Source organism: Tursiops truncatus, chromosome 5, assembly GCF_011762595.2.
Source record: "Tursiops truncatus isolate mTurTru1 chromosome 5, mTurTru1.mat.Y, whole genome shotgun sequence".
Lineage (NCBI taxonomy): Eukaryota > Metazoa > Chordata > Mammalia > Artiodactyla > Delphinidae > Tursiops > Tursiops truncatus.
The window spans coordinates 66472772-66493972 of record NC_047038.1 but is presented as its reverse complement, the minus strand read 5'-3'; the positions used below and the strand labels follow the sequence as shown (position 1 = coordinate 66493972).

Below are 21201 nucleotides of genomic sequence, written 5' to 3'. Positions count from 1 at the left end.
TATACCCTCCCTTTTCTTTTTCCAATCAAAACAGGCTATTTAGGTGGCAATCATATAATTAAACTTTAGCAACTTTAGCCCTAGAAATATTGGTTTATATTATATTAAATTTAGCATATTTTTCTAGTGTTGAAAGAAAAAAAACTGTCAGCCCTAAATTCTATACTTCACAAAAATATCCTTCAGGTATGAAGGGAAAAAAAGACATTCTCAGATGAAGGAAAACTAAGAGAATCTGTTCCCAGTAGACTTACCCTTAAAGAATGCCTTAAAGAAATCCTTCAAACAGAAAGAAAATGACTTCAGAAAGGTAGAAATAACAATGCAGTAGGTTAAAAGAAAAAAAGCAGGGAGGGGGTAAACATAATAGACTATCCTTCTTCTCATGGATTTTTAATCATGTCTGGTGGTTGAAGCAGCAACTATAACACCACCCCAGGGGGTGCTTGATGTGTGTAAAGGAAATAAATTTTTAAATGGGAGAGTTAAGGGATTTAAATGGAAATAAGGTTCCTATACTCCACTTGAAGTAGTAAAGTATTTTTTCAGTAGATTGTTATTGCAGTTACACACGTTCACTGTAATACCTAAAGCAACCACTAAGAAAACAGTACATCTAAAAACCTGTTCAAGGAAGACAAAGGAGGACCTTTGTATCACATGTTAATGTCTGCTAGGAGAACAGACTTCAGAAGAGGCATCCAGCACTCAAGTGGACAGGATGACTCAGTCGCCCAGCCTCGGTCTTTAGCTTCTCTGGCAATTGAATAGTATAGCTATGAACTAGAATGGCCATGGTGGAAGAAATGGACCTTCACATGGGCCTGGAATCCTTCTCACCAATGTTAGTCTAGCTACTGCCACTGCTGAACGTCTAACTTGCCAGTAGCAGAGAACTACAGTGTGCCCCCAATATGGAACAATCTTTCAGTGAAACAAACCAAACTTTTACACTCTGGAAAGGGTTACCCATGCTACCTATGCTTGACCCTGTATTCCAGATAGCACTTTGCCTTTCCTTTCCTGGCCACACTTCCCATCCAGCATCACCAAGGACTCACTCTGGATAGCCAGGTGACTTTCATTCCCAGTCGTTACTGTAAATGGGAAAGTATAGCAACCATGACCTGATAAAGACAGAGTGACCAAGAGGCTCACAACTCACAAATTAAGGATGGGGCCTGGGTCACCCCCACCAGGCAAACCACACGTTGGCAGAAATGCTCATCAATGGGGAGAGGAATTTAGAACTGGTAGTGGAGGCAGGAGGTAATGAATATTACACATGGCCTCAGGACAAACTGCGGCAGCAGCAGCTGGATTTTATCCCAGTAACCTTCTTGTAAGGTTTTCCAATCAGAATTCTCGAGAGGCTGTGCCTGAATGTAAGTGTATCTGAGTTTGAAGGGTAAACTGTAAAGGATGTTGTTGGTACCCATCCACGTCATGTAAACAGGGGCGTCCCCCTTTTCCCCAGCTACTGTGAGCATTGGTTGATAACAGCTCACAGCTACTCCCATTTCTAGTGACTTGCCCTCACACAAACAGGAGCAGCCTCACGTAGAAGGCTATGACCGCCCACCCCTCCCAAGGGAAGAAGACCACTGCCCTGACTGACTCTCATCAGGAGGAAATGACTTGGTTGTAGAATTTGTCCTCCACGGTTTCCTGTGGAATCAGATCCATATTCTGGCTCAGTTTTTTGCTTTTTTTTTTCCTGTCCTATCCTATTTTCCTCAATTTCCTTCCCCTGAAAGTGCTTTCCTAAAAAAACAAACGAACAAAAAAACCACTGGAACAAGAATTCCTATCCCATACTCTCCTTGTAGAAACCCCAGCTAAGACACTTGTGAATCATAAAACTGTGCTCTGCTAGACATGCCTTGTAAACTTGACAGATTCCATCAAATCTGAAACTTGAAACCAAATGATTAAAATTAAATCTGTAGATAACACAAACTCTGTATGCATTTCATATTGCTTGAGTTAGGAAACTAGAGTTTATGATAAATATAATAAAATATTGTTAATTCAAGAGAGGCAACAAGCTTTCTATTTCTGCTTTGATGATGTCTTTCCAAAATCTTCATTACTCTAAAGGCAGGAAGCATGCAATCACAGAGAGCCTATCTTTCACATTAGTTGTTTTGTATGGGCCAAGAAAACTGAAACAGAGGCCATCTACAACAAGAAGAAATGACTTTTAAAATAATTTTCACATGCCATAAAATTTATTCTGCTTATAATAAATTATCATTCAGGTGATTTCCCACAAAAGTCCAATTTAAAAAAACATATTGCAAAACAAAGTCACAAATCAGCATTGTACTATAGAGGGAAATATTTCTAGAAATAATATATAATATTATGGATTCAAAAAACACTAAATTGAGGTTAAAAACAAAATAAAAAAGACCACAGAGAATTTAAATCTTAATTGTAATCATAACACTAGGAAACTTGGTGGGTTCAATCCTTCTCTAGAGGACACAGAACAAGTGTATTCTTTTAACTCTGGTTCTCCTAGGCCTTCAAGACTAAAAATTTATAATCTAGGCTATAAAATTAAATTATTTTAAAAAGAGCTCCTATCACCATTAAGAAAAGAATATGTCATCAAAATCCATTGTTCAACTTCCATAGATCTAATGTTTTCAAAACTCATCTTCCATCAAAGGGAGCTTCCAATATTTTGACAAACCATGGTGACCAGCACTTAAATTAACACTGAATCTTTTTTATACATATATAAATTTATTTATTTATTTATTTTTGGCTGCATTGGGTCTTTGTTGCTGAGCACGGGCTTTCTCTAGTTTTGACGAGCCAGGGTTACTCTTCGATGCGGTGCATGTGCTTCTCATTGTGGTGGCTTCTCTTGTTGTGGAGCATGGGCTCTAGGCACGCGAGCTTCAGTAGTTGTGGCACACAGGCTCAGTAGTTGTGGCTCGCAGGCTCTAGAGCACAGGCTCAGTAATGGTGGCGCATGGGCTTAGCTGCTCTGCAACACGTGGGATCTTCCCAGACCAGGGCTCGAACTGGTGTCCCCTGCATTGGCAGATGGATTCTTAACCACTGCACCACCAGGAGAGTCCAAATTAGCACTAAATCTTAAAACAAATTTTGGTACAGAACATTATGGTGCCCTACATATTGAAATAATGATTTCCTTTAAAGTTCCTTAGCCTATTTCCAAGGCCTCCAAGCTTTGACCCTAACCTGCCTTTCTAAGTTTATCTCTGACTATCCCTACATGCCCCTAGAGACCAACAAAACTGGGCAGTTACTCTTCCCTGACAAATCCCTTATTTTTTCACATTTATTTCTTTACAGAATAACTTCATCATTAGGCTCTGGAAGAAGCTGCTTGGGTTCAAGTTTCTCAGCATTATTTTGAAGCAAACCTCAAACATCAGTATCAATTTATACATAATTACTTCATTGTATACCTTTAAATATAAGGGCCGTTTTTTTTTTCAAACACAGCCATGGTGTCTTTCACTGCCACATCTAAAATATGAACCATAATTCCTTAATAATCGTCAAATAAGCAGTTGGTATTCAAATGTCCATGACTGTCTTGTACATTTCAAAGTGTTTAGTTTAAATCAGGACTCAAATAAGAATCACATATTGCATTTGACCGTGTTTCTTAAATTTCTTAAGATTTTTCCATGCCCACATTTCCCCCTTTGAAATTTATTTATTTAAAAAAAATAAGATCACTTATCCAATAAAGCTTTCCACACTCTGGATTTTAATGACTGCTTCCCCATGGTGTCTTTTAACATGTTTGTCTGTCCCCTGTAATTCCTGTAAGCTGCTAGTTAAATCTAGAGGCTTGATCTGTTTCAAAGAAAAATTTTGGCAAGAATGCTTTGGAGATGGTGGTATATACTTCTATCAAGAAGCATAAAATGTTTAGTAGTTTCTCTTTTTGTGGGGGTAACAGCTGTAAATGATCATTTCCTAGATCAACTATATCACTGAGGGTTCACAAAAAGGTGATATTTGCATCCTATTATTCCTTCTTTGTCTATTGGCTATGATAATTTTATAGAGAGAAACACCCTCATGAACTGTTTGACTACCCTGAGGTATAGTTCATATAGGAGAAGGTGATTAAATGCTTGATTCTTTCAATGGGAAGAAAATTCTTGAAGATGATTTCTCAGGTAAGAACTCTGTTAATAAATTGCCCCTAACGGAGAGGTTTGCTGTGCTCATTCTCACCTGAAAGCTAGTTAGAGGACCTTCACGGGTACTACTGAAAGAGCTTAGTATGTATGCAGTATGGGAAACCCAGTAGACTGGAATCTGACTCCCACCTGACAAATATAAAGAGCTAAAGGTAAGGTGATTAGCTGTTGATGAATGAACCCAAGGTTCAATGAACCTAGCTTATCAAGTCCAAGGGTACATCAAGGATTCCAGTGTACCAGACATGGGTCATGACAAAAGAGAGACCTTGTGGAGGTTTATATTATGTCCTATCCAACAGAACCCACTTTGCATATATGGCCTGCCAGACTGCTAGCAACTGAGGAGAGAGTAAGAGGAGAGTGCGTCACTTACCACAAGAGCACTACAAGGAAGAAGCTCCTAAACATGTGATGGGAGGCTCTGAAAACCTCATGAGAGAAAAATTCTTCTTTAAACACCTGCTGAACTCAGAAAGTTCAAAGCCATATTAAGTCATGTTAAGTCTTCGGTTAACAAAACAGACTGGTAGTCCATTATAGTTACGGATTATTTTTTTCTCTTCCACGGTATATATACTTGACCATAGACCAAAGTGTTAACTGTGCTCGTGGCTGAGAAGTAGGATCTTTTTCCTACTGAAATAGTTTTATCTTTTCTCCAGAAGTTCCACTATTTTTATAAGAGCAAAAGTTAAGTTATAGGGATTTACTGTTTAGGGAATGAATGAGTAAACTTGTCCAGGCAACTAATGGTCTATGTCTTGGCTTATAAACATTTTCGTATTGATTTTCCTAGTGCTCATTCCACTCTGCCCTAGGCTATTTGAAAAGCTGCAGCTAAAACTCATCCCCTGCTTTGACTATTTTCTGCCCAGTCATTTTATACTTCAGCAAAATTCTTGCTGTCCTCTTTAATGGCCTTCTGGGGATGGAAGAGCAACTTCAATAAAAGTACTGTGAATTAAGTGATGGGACCAAGCCATTAACAAAACTCTAAGCTTGTCCTAGATCCTAGAACATATAGTTCTAGTATAGGCCCTCTAGCTTTTAACATATTTCTATGCATATTATTTAATTTATCTAACAAATAGGTGTTTACATTTACCAAATACTTTTTCTGCATCAATTTAAAAAGTCATATTATTTTCTTTATTGTCTGTTATTATGGTAAATTCTCTGGTTATATTTTCTTATGTTGACATCTGGGATTACTGGGATAAACCTGATCTGAATAATGAATTATTGTTTAATAATCAAATGTTCGATTGGCTAATATTTAATTTATAATATTGAAACATGAATTAACAAGTGAAATTGGCTTATAATTTTCTTTTATTGCCATTATCTGATATTGGAATCAAGATTGCACCAATCTCATCAAATAAGCTGATAGTGCTTCTTTTCTGGAATAAAATTTCTAAGAGTTTTTCCTTGAAAATTTAGTAGAAATTCCCTTCAAACAGACGGGGGCTACAAAGTTTTGGTGGGAGGGAGGTCCTCTGCCACCATTTTAACGTCTCTACTGCTTATCGACCTATTCAATTCTTCTAATTTGAACACTTTATATTTTTCCAAATAGTTAATGACTTCTTATAAGTTATCAGGTAAATTCTTATATAGTTGTTCATAACATTGCTTTTGATTTAAAATATATTTGTAGTTATTATTCTTTTTCATTGCATGTTTCTGTTTTCATTTTGTTTTTTCTTTTCCTTGCTCAGACTTTTAGTTTTGTTGATATTTTTCTTGTTTTTAATTCTTATTTTATTAAATTCTCTTTTATTGTTATTAATCCCTCCTTCCTTGTTTCTTTCCGTTTATTTTTTTAGATTTTCTCTGTTACATTTTCAACTTCCTGAATTGAATGTTTAGCTTAATCATTTTCAAACTCTCTGTGTCCTGTTAAATTTACTTGAAACTATACATTTCTGTCAAAGGACTGTGTTAACCATACCTTAGCAAATATGACATATGAGGCTTTATTGTTGTTTGAGTTGTAAAACTTCATAATTCCCTTCATGATCTCCTTTTTAGCCCCATGACTGTTTATTAATATAAAACCTGACATTTAAGATTATGTAAACCACATTTATTTCCTTTGTTAAAACTTCTAACGTCAATCAATTATGGTCAGTGAATGTAGCCCACATGGTATCGATTCCCTGGAATTTACTGAGGCTTCCTTTATGGTCTAGTAAATTTTCCATGAGAGAACATTTTGTAAATAAATCTGTGTGATCATTTGTATTCTCAGTTGCTTCAGTGTTGAGTTGTGTTCTGTGCTTATGTGTGTCTGTGTATGTGTGTATCTTTTGGGAGACACAATTCAACCCAGTACATATGGCAAAAGGGGCTTTGCAGATGTGATTAACTTAAAAATCTTGACATGGGGATATTGTCCTGGATTATCCAGGTGCCCAGTATAATCACACAGACACACATAGACACAAACACACATATAAATACATACATACATACATCTACGTATATAAAATAGTTCAAGCTTTTTTATTACATTACTCAGTTCTTCTATGTCTCTAGTTTGTGTTTGTCTGATTTGTCAATTTATGAGGGAAGCACGTTAAAATCTCTTGCAACATATGTTGATATATCTATTTATCCCCACCATTATGCCACTGTTACTTTGTATATTTTGAGGCTATACTGTTAAAGCATCTATATAAATGCTGACGATACCTCCTTGCTGTATTATTTTCTTTACCATGCTCCCCTCATAAACTGACCCTAAGTGGCATCTGATCAGGGAGGGGGCAGCCATTACTGGCGACGGCACAGGTAGCACATCAGAGGCAGTCTGGATCTCTAACGGCAGCCAGTCCAACACAGTTCACATGCTGACCTTCACCAAACACCCCGCCAGCCCCTCTTGCTCCAGCACTGCTCCCCTCTGTGGCAAGGGTGCTGATGCTGGGAGGGGAAAGAGCACACACTTAAAGGGAACTGAGCCAGCTGAGGCCAACCCTCAGGGCTTCTGCTCCAGCAACATGGGACCTGCCCCTGCCTCTATAGAGTGATGACAGCCACTAACCAAGGGGAAGACCCACCTCACACCTGGATCTGGCCCTAGCCACTCCTTCTCCAGCCCCAGCTCCTACCAAGGTGATAGCTGCCAGCACATCCTGAGGAAAGATGTGACTTGTGTTCACACCAAATCCAGCTCTCCCACCAAAGACCCTGGGCACACACACACTGTATAAGGATGTTCTCACCTAAGGACACCCCTTTAAGACCTGCATAGGTAACTGTTGCACCTAATTTCACTGAGAGAGAGAAAGTTAAGCAAAATGAGAAGATGGAGGAATTTGCCTCAATTGAAAGAGCAAGAGAAAACCCGTGAAAAAAAACAACTAATGAAAAAAGCAAACAATTTACCAGGTAAAGAATTCAAATCATTAGTAATAAGAATGCTAACTGAACTAGGGAAAAAAACAGATGAACACAGTGAATATTTTAACTAGGAGCTAGAAAATAAAAAAGAACCTGTCAGAACTGAAGAATACAAAAACTGAAATGAAAAACACACTACAGAAAAATAAACAGTAGACTAGGTGATACAGAAGAGCACATAAGAGATCTGGAAGATAAAGTAATGGAAACCACCCAATAAGAAGAGCAAAAAGAAAAACAAATTAAAAAAATGAGAATAGCTTAAGGGATGTTTAGGCTAACATCAAGCGTACTGACGTTCACATTATAGGGGTCCCAAGAGGAGAAGAGAGAAAAAAGGAGATTGAAAATGTAATTAAAACCTTTAAAACACCTTTTCTTTTGATTCTCTTGTTTGTATTCTGTGAGTACTACTATATCCAAATCACTTTAGGGATTCAACCTACCCATAAGGAGGAGTAAAAATGAAAAATTCCTCATAAAAGAAGAGTTCTGAGAGGAAAAGCAATTTGAATTGATGTCTACCAAGCTTTTCTTCAGACAGTTTAACCTAGTGAATGCTTCTTATACAATTAAAGAGGAATTGAAGGGAATCTTTTTTTCTTTAAACAAATTACTTCCAGTTTGGTATTTATTACTCCAGCTCTACAAAATTAAAAAGCATAATTACACACACACTCGTTCAGAAGCCTAAATAATGAGACCCCCAAGAATTACTAAAGAAAGACAATGAGCCAAACGATACATACGCATGAATTAGAACTATTGGAACCACTGGGTCCAGAATATAAAAGAAAAACAATATCCTCAAAGAGATAAAGCAGCAAGTTTGGGATTGACAAAAACAAAAACAAAAACTGTAAATCACTATATTGTACACCTGTAACTTATTATATGATATTGTACATTCACTATACACCAATAAAAAGAAAGTGAAAAAAAAGGAGAAAAATATATTTTTTATATATATATATATATATATATATATATATATAAATTATCTAAGATTTCCTTCATGTCCTCCTTCCTTTATCTCTCACCACCAAATATAATTTGTGCTATAAGTATTTGTAGTACACATGCTGGCTCAATATACTTTTTCTAAACCACTTCATTGAAATATTATGGCATATTACAAAAAGCTATATATATTTAATATATATAATTCTAGTTATTTAGAAATATATACATCCATGAAACCATTACCATAATCAATGCCAGAAGCATATCCATCCCCTCCATAAGTTTCCTCCCACCTTATTCATTTATCTATCTATCTATCAAGATCCTAACGTAAGATCTACCCTCTTAGAAAAATTTTAAGTATACCATATATCGTTTTTTTACAAAGCTACAATAATCAAAATAGTATGGTACTGGCATCAAAACAGACATAGACCAAAGGAACAGAATAGAGAGCCCAGAAATAAACCCATACATATAAAGCAAACTGATCTGTAACAAAAGTGCTAAGAATACTCAATGGGGAAAGGATAGTCTCTTCAGTAAATAGTGCTGAGAAAACTGGATATCCACATGCAAAAGAATAAACCTGGACCCTTTCCTTACACTGTACACAAAAAACAACCCAAAATGGATTAAAGACTTAAATGTAAGACCTGAATGCACAAAATTCCTAGGAGAAAACATTGGGAATAAATTTCTTGACATTGACTTTGGCAATGATTTCTTGGGCCTGACAACAAAAGGACAGACAACAAAAACAAAAATAGGCAAATGGGATTACATCAAACTATAAAGCTTCTGCAAAGCAAAGGAAACAACAAAGTCAAAAAGGCAACCTGTGGAATGAGAGAAAATATCTGCAAACCATATATCTGATGAAAAGTTAATATCCAAAATACATTTTAAAACTCCTTCCTATAATTCAATACTAGCAAAAACAAACAAACAGCAACAACAGCCTTATTTAAAAATGGGCAAAATACCTTAACAGAAGTTTCTCCAAAGAAGACATACAAATGGCCAACATGTATATGAAAAGGTACTCAACATCACTAATTGGGGAAATATAAATCAAAACTACAATGAGAGATCAACTTAATATTCTTATTAACGCATTTTAGAGAGGGGCCATAGTTTTATTACCTGTGCATATGATAGATAACCAGATCCAATGCTCTACTGATAGCCAAGCTCATAAAAGAAAAGGATGTTATTCCCTAACAGGAGGGCAGCAGAAAGGAAGGCAGCTAGGGACTCTGGGATCAGCCTGTCTTGTATTCTTTAAGCTTTCTCAAGATACACATTCTATCTTCTTGTGTGCTGAATGATGAGCAAAGTTGAGTACACTCTGAGCATTTTATAACCATGGAATTATTTCTTCCTTTCCAAACGGAACTTTATGGTCTCTGTGCCTCACGAGTGAGCCAGCTTTGAATGAGCATGGACTAGGAACCAGGAGACCAGGTTCCAAATATTCCAGCTGCCACTGAACTTTAGACGAGTGATTTAACTTCTCTGTAAAATGAGGATAGTGATACTTCACCACAAACTCTTCTCAGGATTATTTTAAGGATCAACTGAGATCACATAAACACTCAAAAAGCCTAAGGTGTATCAAGGAACCTTGTGTAGCTCTAGAAATATAACACTTGGTATAAAATGGAAAGTGTAATATTCCAGCTGTTAAATGATGAAGAAATGTTAGTCATAATTTTTTTCAAACCCCTAAATAATGAGTCTAGGCAATGCTCATCAATGATTACTAAGATCACACACACAAAAAGAGAAACAAACAGACATTATTCATGTATTCCTGAAAAAAAGACCTAAATCAGATCAAACCATCAAGCCAAACCTCCAGATCAAATTGCCTGTATTCAGGATATACAGGCGGCAACAATACATGTTAAATGACATCACAAAGAAGCAATCATCAAAATCCAAAATTCAAGAAACTCTACGAGAAACTGCTTTGTTTTTTCAACAATCTGCTAAGGGAAAAAAGATTGGGGGAGTTTATAGATTAAAAGAAACTTAAGAGACATGTGAGAACCAAGTGAATGTGTGAACATTGTTTGGAAATTGATTCAAACAAACCAAGATTAAAAAACCATTTTGGAGACAATCAGGGAAATCTGAACACTGGATATTTGTTGATATTAAGGAACTGTTGTCAGTTCTTTAGGTGTGAAAGTGGTATTGCGGTTATGTTTTTAAGCAATTCGTTATCTTTTAAAGAGACAAACAAATATTCATGGATGAAATGATGTAATATCTGGGAGTCTCCTCAAATAACCAGAAGGTGCGGGGCAAATAGAAGTCGGTGGGGACAGACATGAACCTCCTAGTGAACATACCCAGACAACAAATTAAAATAAGGAAATTATAACTATAGTATATAAGGTATACAGTAAAAATCTGTTTTTAGGAAATCTTGAACATGCCATGCTCCCCGGGGAGTAAATTAATACTCCGCTATCACAGTCATAATTTACACTATCACAAGTTCTAACAAGTGCTTAGGAGTCGAAAACCGTAAAACATGGAAACATTATTACTTTTAACACTAAATTTTGAGGTTTTAAATATGCATCAATGAGAGGAGTGTCTGTTTATCTCCACTGCAGACTAAACCGTTTCAGGGATACCAAAGCCTTTTAATTTGTACTTTCTTCCATTTTTTTCAAAATGTAACTGGAAGGATGGGCTTTATCTTTTCAATCATGAAGGAAATCTTGGGAGTTCTTGTGAGATTTATGCTCACTAGCCATAACCCTCAAAAGACAAAGTGTTCTCAGGATATTTTTTAAAAACTGGTTTGTGGCGCTCTATTTGTTCCTCAGGTTCCCAGACCCTTGACCATGCATGATATGGACACACTGCAGCTGCAAATTATTTGCACTGTTAGAGTCCAAAAAATATTCATGCTGCTAAAAAATTTGAAATGCTAGATTTCCAGGAAGAAAAATGAAGGCAAATTACCAGCCAATATTTCTACTTTTAGCAGATTAAATAATCATAATATAATTACTAAGACTTCAAAGCATCCAGCCCTTACACACATTTCCTAAAAGTATATATATAATACTAGAAATTTTTGGAACAACCTTTTACATGGAAAATAAACACTCAGCTTCTGAAGTCCTCAATAACACATAGTCCTCCTAAGTAAACAAACACCTTTGGCTTCAATTCTTAAAGCTCACAGCAGTTTAAAAGTAATTCTGTAATCAATGATCCAGAGAAAATGATAAGAAAATCCCAGAGTCATTCCATGTCAGCCACATGACTCTAGCCTCCTTTCATTAAAGGATGGGAATCATGTTAGTTTGCTAGAGCTGCAGAAACAAAGTACCATAAACTCAGTGACCTAAACAAAAGAAATGTGTTGCCACACAGTTCTGGAGGCTCAATGCCCAACATCATGGTGTCGGTGTCGGCAGGGTTGTTTCTTTCTGTTGGCTGGAAGAAGAAACTGTCCCATGCCTCTCCCCCCGCTTCTGGTGATTTGCTAGCAATCTATAGCATTCATTGGCTTGTAGAAGCATCACCTTGATCTCTGCCTTTGTCTTCACATGGCATTCTCCTTGTGTACATGGCTGTGTCCAAACTTCCCCTTTTTATAAGGACACCAGTCATACTGGTTCAGGGCCCTCCCTACTTCAATATGACCTCCTTTTAACTAATCACATCTGCAACAGCCCTATTCTAAATAAGGTCACATTCCGTGGTGTGAGGGGTTAGGACTTCAACATATGACTTTTAGGGATAAACAACTCAACATATAACAGGAATTAAGATAATTTATTTGCTCAGATGGTATACAAACTCAATTATCCAGGACATACAAAAAGAAGAAAAAAAACATTCAAATTAGAGAGGAACTCTACATATCAAAGTTGTACAGATCTATTTCAATAATTCATTTATGCACACGTTCAAGAAAACTTGTTGAATAATACCAATGACGTAAAGACACAATCAGGGATAAAGGAGCTCACATGCTATTAGGGACAACCTGACACAGATGCCCTGCACAGACAAATAATATTTTAAATGTTTATTCAATATTTATTTAGTGGCAGTGGAAAGAAACATATCCTATTAATAAAATTATATATTTTCTTTATTCCAAAATCATTCATTAAAACTATAATTAACATTTGCTTTTGGGACTTCCCTGGTGGTCCAGTGGTAAAGAATCCTCCTTCCAATGCAGGGGACATGGGTTCAATCCCGGATCGGGGAACTAAGATCCCACATGCCGTGGGGCAACCAAGCCCGCGCGCTACAACTATCAAGCTCATGCGCCTCACCTAGAGAGCCCACATGCCGCAAACTACAGAGCCCATGCACTCTGGAGCCCACACGCCACAACTAGATAGAAGCCCACGCGCCGCAACAAAAGATCCCACATGCCGCAACAAAGATCCTGTGTGCTGCAACTAAGACCCAACGCAGCCAAAAAATAAAAAATTTGCTTTTATTTGGAAAATTCTTCCTGTTCACAGTTTTCCGTCATTCATAATTAAATACTGTTAATAAGTCATACTCATTAAGGATCAAGATAGGTCACAAGACTCTAGTTACAGCTAATTGTTCAACAAATATTTATTTGAAAGATCTTTTTCCTCTGGCTATCATGTTGGCAAAATAGTTCCTCCTTTCTTGTAGTTCCTGATCTCTTTTCAGTTTTCTTTTGCAAGTTTCAAAGTAGATGAAGTCTTGGGAGGCATACTTAAAGATTCAAGCTTTAGATAATACAAAAAAGCACTTATTCTCAAATAGCACTGCCCAATTCCAGAATTTTAGATGTCTGTGTGTGCCAACTTCAGGGAACTGTCACTGGCCGGTTTCAGAGTGGGCAGCACAACCCAGTGTACCTGTGTATCCCAAAGATATTACATGGGAATAAAGAGCATCTGGGAGGAACTTGTTTAAAATTTCCAGTTGTTGGCCCCGTGTAGTTAGAGGTAGAGAGCAGCAACAGTATGCATTTTTCTGGTTGTGTAAGAAATTATTTATGGAACTGTTACATGATGAACACCATACTTCCCATTCATTCCGGTGAGATTTTAGTATTTCCTTTTGAATTGGAGCCCCAGGAAGTTTTTGATGTGCACCTTAATTAGTTTTGCAAACTAGTAGAGGACATGACCACATAAATCAGGGAATCTCAACACTGGACACACCTTGTAGGTGAAGGAAAAATCCAGAACATCCCTGGGGTCTGTCTTTCCCCAGGTTTATGCAGTTGGAGAATCAACTGTTGAGTGGTGCACAGACTCTGGAATCGATGTTTGAGCACAAATCCCAATTCTGGCATTAACTATGTGACCTTGGTCAAATCATCTGACCTTTCTGTATCTCTTTTGCCTCTTGTACAAAATGGTAATAACATCAGTGCTTGCTTTGTGGAGTCTTGTACAGATCAAATATATTAACACCTGCAGACTGTTTAGAACAATGCCCGGCACATACCAAGCACAAATGCTAGCTATTATTAGAAGTTTGTAATTGAACAGTGAACTATTTTGTTGTGATGCTACATGTTGATCTGAACTTCAAACAAGCGTATTTCTTAGCAGGCATGGAGTGGGCAGTGAAGCAGCTGGGCATACATTCTACTAAATAAGCTTCCTAAAAGGGAAACACTGCGCTCTCTCTCCAGGGTAGCTCCACCCACCAGGAAGATGCTCTCTGACCATGCTGATCCTGTCCAACAGGTTTCAAAAAGCACTTTGCTAAACAGAAGAGAACCACCCAGCGTCCTGGAGCACACTCAGCTTACTGAGCCAGGCTCTTAATTCTTCTCAGTTATTCTACCAGACATCGATTAGGGATCTTCCCTCTAACCCCTGCTGATGGAGGGAGGATTAAGGATCAGTTTCATCGTTGTGTTGTTGCTGTTTAACCTGAAAGCATGTGTGTATGGGTTTCTTGACATTAGACACAACCAAAAGTTACAAGAACCTGAGACACATTTGCAACGAGGTCTGAAACCTCAGAGCCCTCAGCCACCCTGAGACAGACCTGGTCTGATCACTCAACAAATGCTTATATCAGGAGCTGTAAAACAGGAAAATAACTTTGGAAAACCAAAATAAAGAGTCACAAGTTATAAATTCCATAAAATGAACCAAAGTTCATGCAAGGGTAGAAGAGGGAAATTACCATGTAATTACTAGAGGGAGTAAACAAGGGAGAGGAAAGGGACTAAGGTTTAGAAAGATTCTACAGAGGAAGCATTTGACCTGGGTCTTGAAGAATGTGCAACAATGATTTGCAGCTTCTTATCTGCCCTAAGAGAGGTGAGGAATAGACCCATTTCCACCATTAAAAATAGCTGTCACTGTAATGGTGACTACAATAGAACCAGGTTTACTAGGAAGAGAGTGGCATTAATGGCTTGAAAACAAATTCATCCACTCACTCACTCACTAATCCCTACACACTCATCATATACAGAATCACTAATGCAAGGAAAACAGACTATCGAAAAGGCACAGATACACGATTATCTGATTGGACATGAGCACAGAATTACAAGCTGCGTGGCTAGGAATAAAAGATGAAAATTTATATTGTGAAAATATTCAAATGTAGGATAGCCTAAGCTTTCAAAACAAAGTGTTGTTCATTTTTCTCAGGTGCAGGAAATGTCTAGTCCTGTAGAGTTCCTGAACTAGGTGGGTCTTGCAGAAAAGGTAGGGCGATGCAGCAGGAAGGAAACTTTTTTTTTTTTTTTTTGCAGTACGCGGGCCTCTCACTGTTGTGGCCTCTCCTGTTGCGGAGCACAGGCTCCGGACACGCAGGCTCAGCGGCCATGGCTCACGGGCCCAGCCGCTCCGTGGCACGTGGGATCCTCCCAGACCGGGGCACGAACCCGTGTCCCCTGAATCCGCAGGCGGACTCTCAACCACTGCACCACCAGGGAAGCCTGGAAACTTTTTTTTCCTCTTCTCATTTTCAAGTTCCTTACAGCATATGTCATAGGAACTAACTCTCTCAAGACAGGATCCAGCCACACATGTAATGCCATCCATCCCAAGGCAAATGTACATGGCTTTCAGTTTATTTGATATTTGGTATTGTCTGTGATCCCTTCCACAAGACCAGGGAAGTCTCCCTAAAATGAAACCAAATGAAAGCAAACAAAATTCTCCATATTCTTAGAAGGTATCAACAACTCTTTCTTGACTACAGGAAGAGTCCCAAATTCCTGAGCTTGGCTTTTAAACCCATCCAATAATCTGATCAGACCCTTATCTTTATCTCCTAATTTGTAGAGACAACTCTCCTGACCACTCCTCAACTGTATTCTCTCCTCTCCATCCGCATATTTATTTTTTTCTTTTTTACCTAAATAATACCCATTCTTTAAGTTCCAACCCATGCCCCTCCTCCTGTGACAAGGTCAGCTATTGTTCTGAACCTTACATAGAAAGAGAGGGTAAAGCCTAGGGAGGGTTGGTTCCCAGAAGAGTGAAATGCTTCTTGAGAAGAGCTTTCACTTCATGAACAGCAGAGGTCTGGGTCCTCTTCCCATGTCTCACCAGTGTCCCAGGTTATGGCAGGGCCTCTCAGAAGTGGGTGTGCATAGGTACCTCGAATACTGAGCAAAAGGCCCGATGGAACAGAGCAAGAAAAGACTTCGGGACTGTGGGTAATGGATCCCCTGACCTTCAAGGGGCCACAGAGCAGGTCAGCGATGACCATGAAAAACTAAGACCAGAAGTAGTCTTCAGAGTTCCTGCGCTTCTTCAAATAGGGAGGGTTCCTTAAAATGATTGAAGATGGTTTTCCCCACAAATTCTGTTGGGTGGGGGCTAAACCTATTAAAGCTGATTTTAAAAAATTAAGAAATACGAGATTTGTCACACCTGAGGGCAACGGAGCACATTCATAACTTTGTTCTATTTGGTTTCTCTTATTCTTTTAAAGTAGATTCCTCTCTTCATCTTGAATACAAAATGTTTCCCATTTCTATGGTACAGTCTGTGATATGTAAATCGCCACATAGCCAAATTAGATAGCAAGGCAAAGGTTACTGGGTGTGTCATTATGCTGAAGATGCTATTACTCAAAGATAAATGAAAAGCACTGGTAGGCTCAGTAGAAGGAAAGTGGCAGGAATGAAATTGGTATGAATCTCTCAGTTTCCTCCTCTGATGTCATCCTGTACATCTTTATGGTTCGTCAGTCCCCTGTCTGACTGTCCTCAGTCAATTCTGCTGTACAGCAATGGCCAAGTTCTTTAGTATATATCAGAAGGTTTTGATAGTAAGTGGCAGGTGGGAGATACCTTAATTACTACAACTTAATTATAAAGTGCCATGTGACTATGAAAACAAGACTTAACCCAACTCTCTTGAATGTTTAAACAGTTAGTTAGCAAACACCAAAACACTTTTTGTATTTCCAAGGAGAGTGCCACTCTCTGCCCCCAGCCACACTGACTCACACCTTGCATGAAAACTTCAGTGTACCCCACACACATTCTGAAAGCAGAACTGATCAGCCTTGAAGTTAGGTGGACATACTCCTCCAGGAACGAGGGATGCAGAGTGGGTGAGGGGCCGGAATCTAGCCTCCGGTACTGAAGGTGTTGTATCAGACGGCTGAGTCAGTGCAAGAGTAACGGGGCCTATGCAAACTTGTATCCAGCCATGTATGCTGAATGCCGCTCATCTATCAAGGGAAAATTATTTCAACCATCCTTATGCCATTGACAAACATGATACCATACAGTATTTGTCTTTCTCTATCTGGCTCATTTCCCTTAGCATAATGACCTCCAGGTTCATCTATGTTGTCACAAATGTCAGTATTTCCTTCTTTTTGGGGGCTTCATAATATTCCATTTTGTGTGTGTGTGTATATACATATATATACACACACACTAGATTTTCTTTATCCATTCATCTGTCAAAAGACATAGGTTTTTCCATATCTTGGCTATTGTGAATAATGCTGCCATGAACATGGAAATGAAGACATCCTGTTTTCATTTCTTTTGGATATATACCCAGAAATGGGATTGCTGGATCATATGGTAGTTCTATTTTTAATTTTTTGAGGAACCACTACACTGTTTTCCATAATGACTGTATCATTCTGAGATTTTGAGAATGATATTTAAGCTAAGTGCTATAGACTAAATGATTGTGTGTCCCTCCCACCCCAAATTATGTGTGGAAGCCTTAATCCCCAATGTGATGGTATTTGGAGGTGGGGGCCTTTGGGAGATAATTCGGTTTAGATGAGGTTATAGAGTCTCCACGATGGGATTAATGCCCTTATAAAAAGGGGAAGAGACCAGAGCCCTCCTTCCCTTTGCTAGGTGAGGACACATCAAGAAAGCAAGCCTCTGCAAACAAGGGCTCTCACCAGACAGCAAAGCCGCTGGCACCTTGATCTTCAACTTTACAGCCTCCAGAGCTCTGAGAAATAAATGTTTGTTGTTTAATCCACCCAGGCTATGCATTTTACTATAACAGCCCAAGCTGAATAAGATACTAGGTAACTCCCTCTGGATGGCTGTTGGTTCTTCCTAGGGTCTTTCAGATGCCATCCCTAAGGTACAGAGGTTACTTATACATGCACTCAGATAACACTGTTTATACTGAAATAATTTTAAATTACAGACTATAAAATATTAGGGTGTTGTTTTCTGTGTATTCTTTGCCAATAATTGTTAATATACACAAAACTGATAAGTTATAACTAGGATAAATATCTATTTTAAAGATGAGAAAACTGAAGCACGGAAATCTATTTACCAATTTTGTGACCATTCTAAGCCTTAGATTTTTCATTTGTATAATATGGTCATTGTGATAAATACAAATGATAAGAGATGCAAACTTCTTTTCTCAGTGCCAGGCATTCAGGAAGCATTCAATGAATTACAATTTCAACATTCTAAATGAAATACAAATGAATTTTTTGAGCCCTCACTTTAATATCTGAGAGTATTGCCTCTAGGCAATAATAGAATTTTACTCTTATACAAAAGTTTAGAAATCATTTAAGACCAATTCCTCCAAGAAAGAAGCTTAAAGAAGTTTTTTACTTTCCTGAGATAGCACAGAAAATCTTACTATAGCTAAAGCCTGACAAGGGTCTAATATTGGCTGATAAAACAGGACTAGCACATTTATGAATTATATCCTCTTTATGTTTTATCTAGCATAACTATACTCAATGTACGACATCCCAAGAATGTTCTATCCCCCATACCTGTGTTTCTTAGAAGCCATCCAAAGCATCTTACTATAGCAGCTTGTTCATTTCTCTCTGGCTATTTTCATTATCCTCCTTTTGGTGTTATGTCAGGAGATACATGACATCATTCTAGAGGGTTGTCTTGTGGCTCTATCTCTGGCTTTAGTCCACCACTTTCAGTCCTGGCCCAATGCCAGGTTACTTCTATACTGATGCACCAGCTGGCAGGAAACCAAAGTGTTTCTAGCCCTGGGGACTACAAGAGGCAAAATGAAATGGGGATGGCAGTATAGAAACCCAAAGTCAAAGGCTCCCTTCCAACTCTTAGCCCAAGATTCAATTTAGAAGGAATATGTGCAATCATGCCAGTAGACACTGGGAATTTTACAGAGTATGCTGAGTAATTTCTGGCCTTTCCATAATTTCTGGCATGAACAATGCATTAAAAGAATACTAAATCGGGCTTCCCTGGTGGCGCAGTGGTTGAGAGTCCGCCTGCCGATGCAGGGGACACGGGTTCGTGCCCCGCTCTGGGAAGATCCCACATGCCGCGGAGTGGCTGGGCCCGTGAGCCATGGCCGCTGAGCCTGTGCGTCCGGAGCCTGTGCTCCGCAACGGGAGAGGCCACAACAGTGAGAGGCCCGCACACCGCAAAAGAAAAAAAAGAATACTAAATCATCAATGATTATTTTCCCATTTCTAAAACTCTAAAATCCAAACTATTTTTTCCTGAAAGTCTTAGATTTGAAATGGATATTAGAGGTTTTAATACAGTCTCCCAAACAACATCAACTTTTTATAACACTCCCCTCAGGTGGCAGCCAGCTACATTGTTTGACAGATCCAGTTATTAGAAAGTCCTTACTTTCATTCAATAAAATCTGCCTTTCTATTACTTTCAGGTGCTGGTCAGAAAGCCAATCCTAAGACCACAGCATTTCAAAGTCGGCAAGCGGGAATTCCCTGGCAGTCCAATGGTTAGCACTCAACGCTTTCACTGCCGTGGGCCCAGTTTCAATACCTGGTCAGGGAACTAAGATTCTGCAAGCTGCGCAGTGAGGCCAAAATTTAAAAAGGAAAAAAAAAACACGTTGGCAAGAATCTCAAGACTGTTCTGCTCTCTAGAATGTCCACAATCAAATTAAATCTCCTTATCACATTACAACCCATATTAGTTAGCTTTTTCTGGATAACCAATCATCTCCAACATCCTGAACAACAAATATTTATTATCTCTCATCTGAGTAATTCTTCCACTGGCTGGCTCAGATGTGGCTGGATGGTCTAGAGTGGCCTGATTCACATGTCTGGCAGTTGTCAGGCTCCTGGTTCTAGAGGTGACCTCAGCTGGGACAGTCTGTCTTTGCTCCACATGGTATTTCATCCTTTAGTAGCCACTCTGGGCTTCTTCACATCATTATCTCAGGGTTCCAAAGAGCAATACTTTTTCAGCCTCTGATGCACGATGTTTGCTAATATCCTTCTGGCCAAAGCAAATCACATGAGTGTACTGGGCTAGAGAGCTAAGTTCATGTCCTTCCCAGAACCTCATAACGTGAACTTATTCGGAAACAGGATTACTGCGGTTGTAATTAAGTTAAAGTGAGGTCACACTGGAATAGGGTGGGGCTCTGACCAACAGGACTTGTATCTTCATAAGAAGAAAAGAAGAAACATAGAAACACACAGGGAGAATGCTGTGTGATGACCGAAGGGGACCAAGGATTACCATCAACATCAGAAGCTAAGAGAAAGGCGTGGACCAGATTCTGCCCTGGAGCCTTCAGAGAGAACATGGCCCTGCCAACACCTTGATTTCAGACTTCTAGCCTCCAAAACCATGAGAGAAAAAGTTTCTGTTATTTTAAGCCACCCAGTTTGTGGTAGTTTGTTATGGCAGCCCTAGGAAACGAATACACATGGCCAAGCGGAGATTCAAGGAACAGAGAAAAAAACATCACCACTACTTCTACTAAAAAGAAGAAGAGAAACGCCACTTTGCAAGGTGACACGCACAGGGATGGGAAGAATCTGCAGCCACATCTTCAATTTACCAGAAAGCGCTTCAAGCACACGACACTTATATCCCCTTCTTTGACATCCTTTCCAGGATAATTCCACCCAGTTCCTACAACAAGGTCTCAAAACCCCTTCCATGTAGGCTGCTTTCCTGTTTTATTACAAATTTGTCCATATCCCTCTTAAAAGGTAGGGCAGTGATTTTACTGTACACTCCGGATGTTTTCTCTTGAGCAGCACTACTGAGTTCCATATTAGTTAGGCTGTGTCTGGCTGCAAGTAATAGAAAAATCTGACTAACAGGGGCTTGAAATATAATACTCCTTACTGTTTGGCTTAACAAGAAGTCTGCAGAGAGCTGGTGCCAAGTTTGGTAAAT

At 38.7% G+C, this 21201-nt stretch overlaps 1 protein-coding gene across 8 annotated transcripts in view; it reads right to left on the bottom strand.

Annotated features, from left to right (window-relative positions):
- The window catches only part of LOC101315509 (uncharacterized), a 93347-nt gene that overhangs the window by 26271 nt on the left and 45875 nt on the right, over positions 1-21201 (bottom strand). The window lies entirely within an intron of this gene.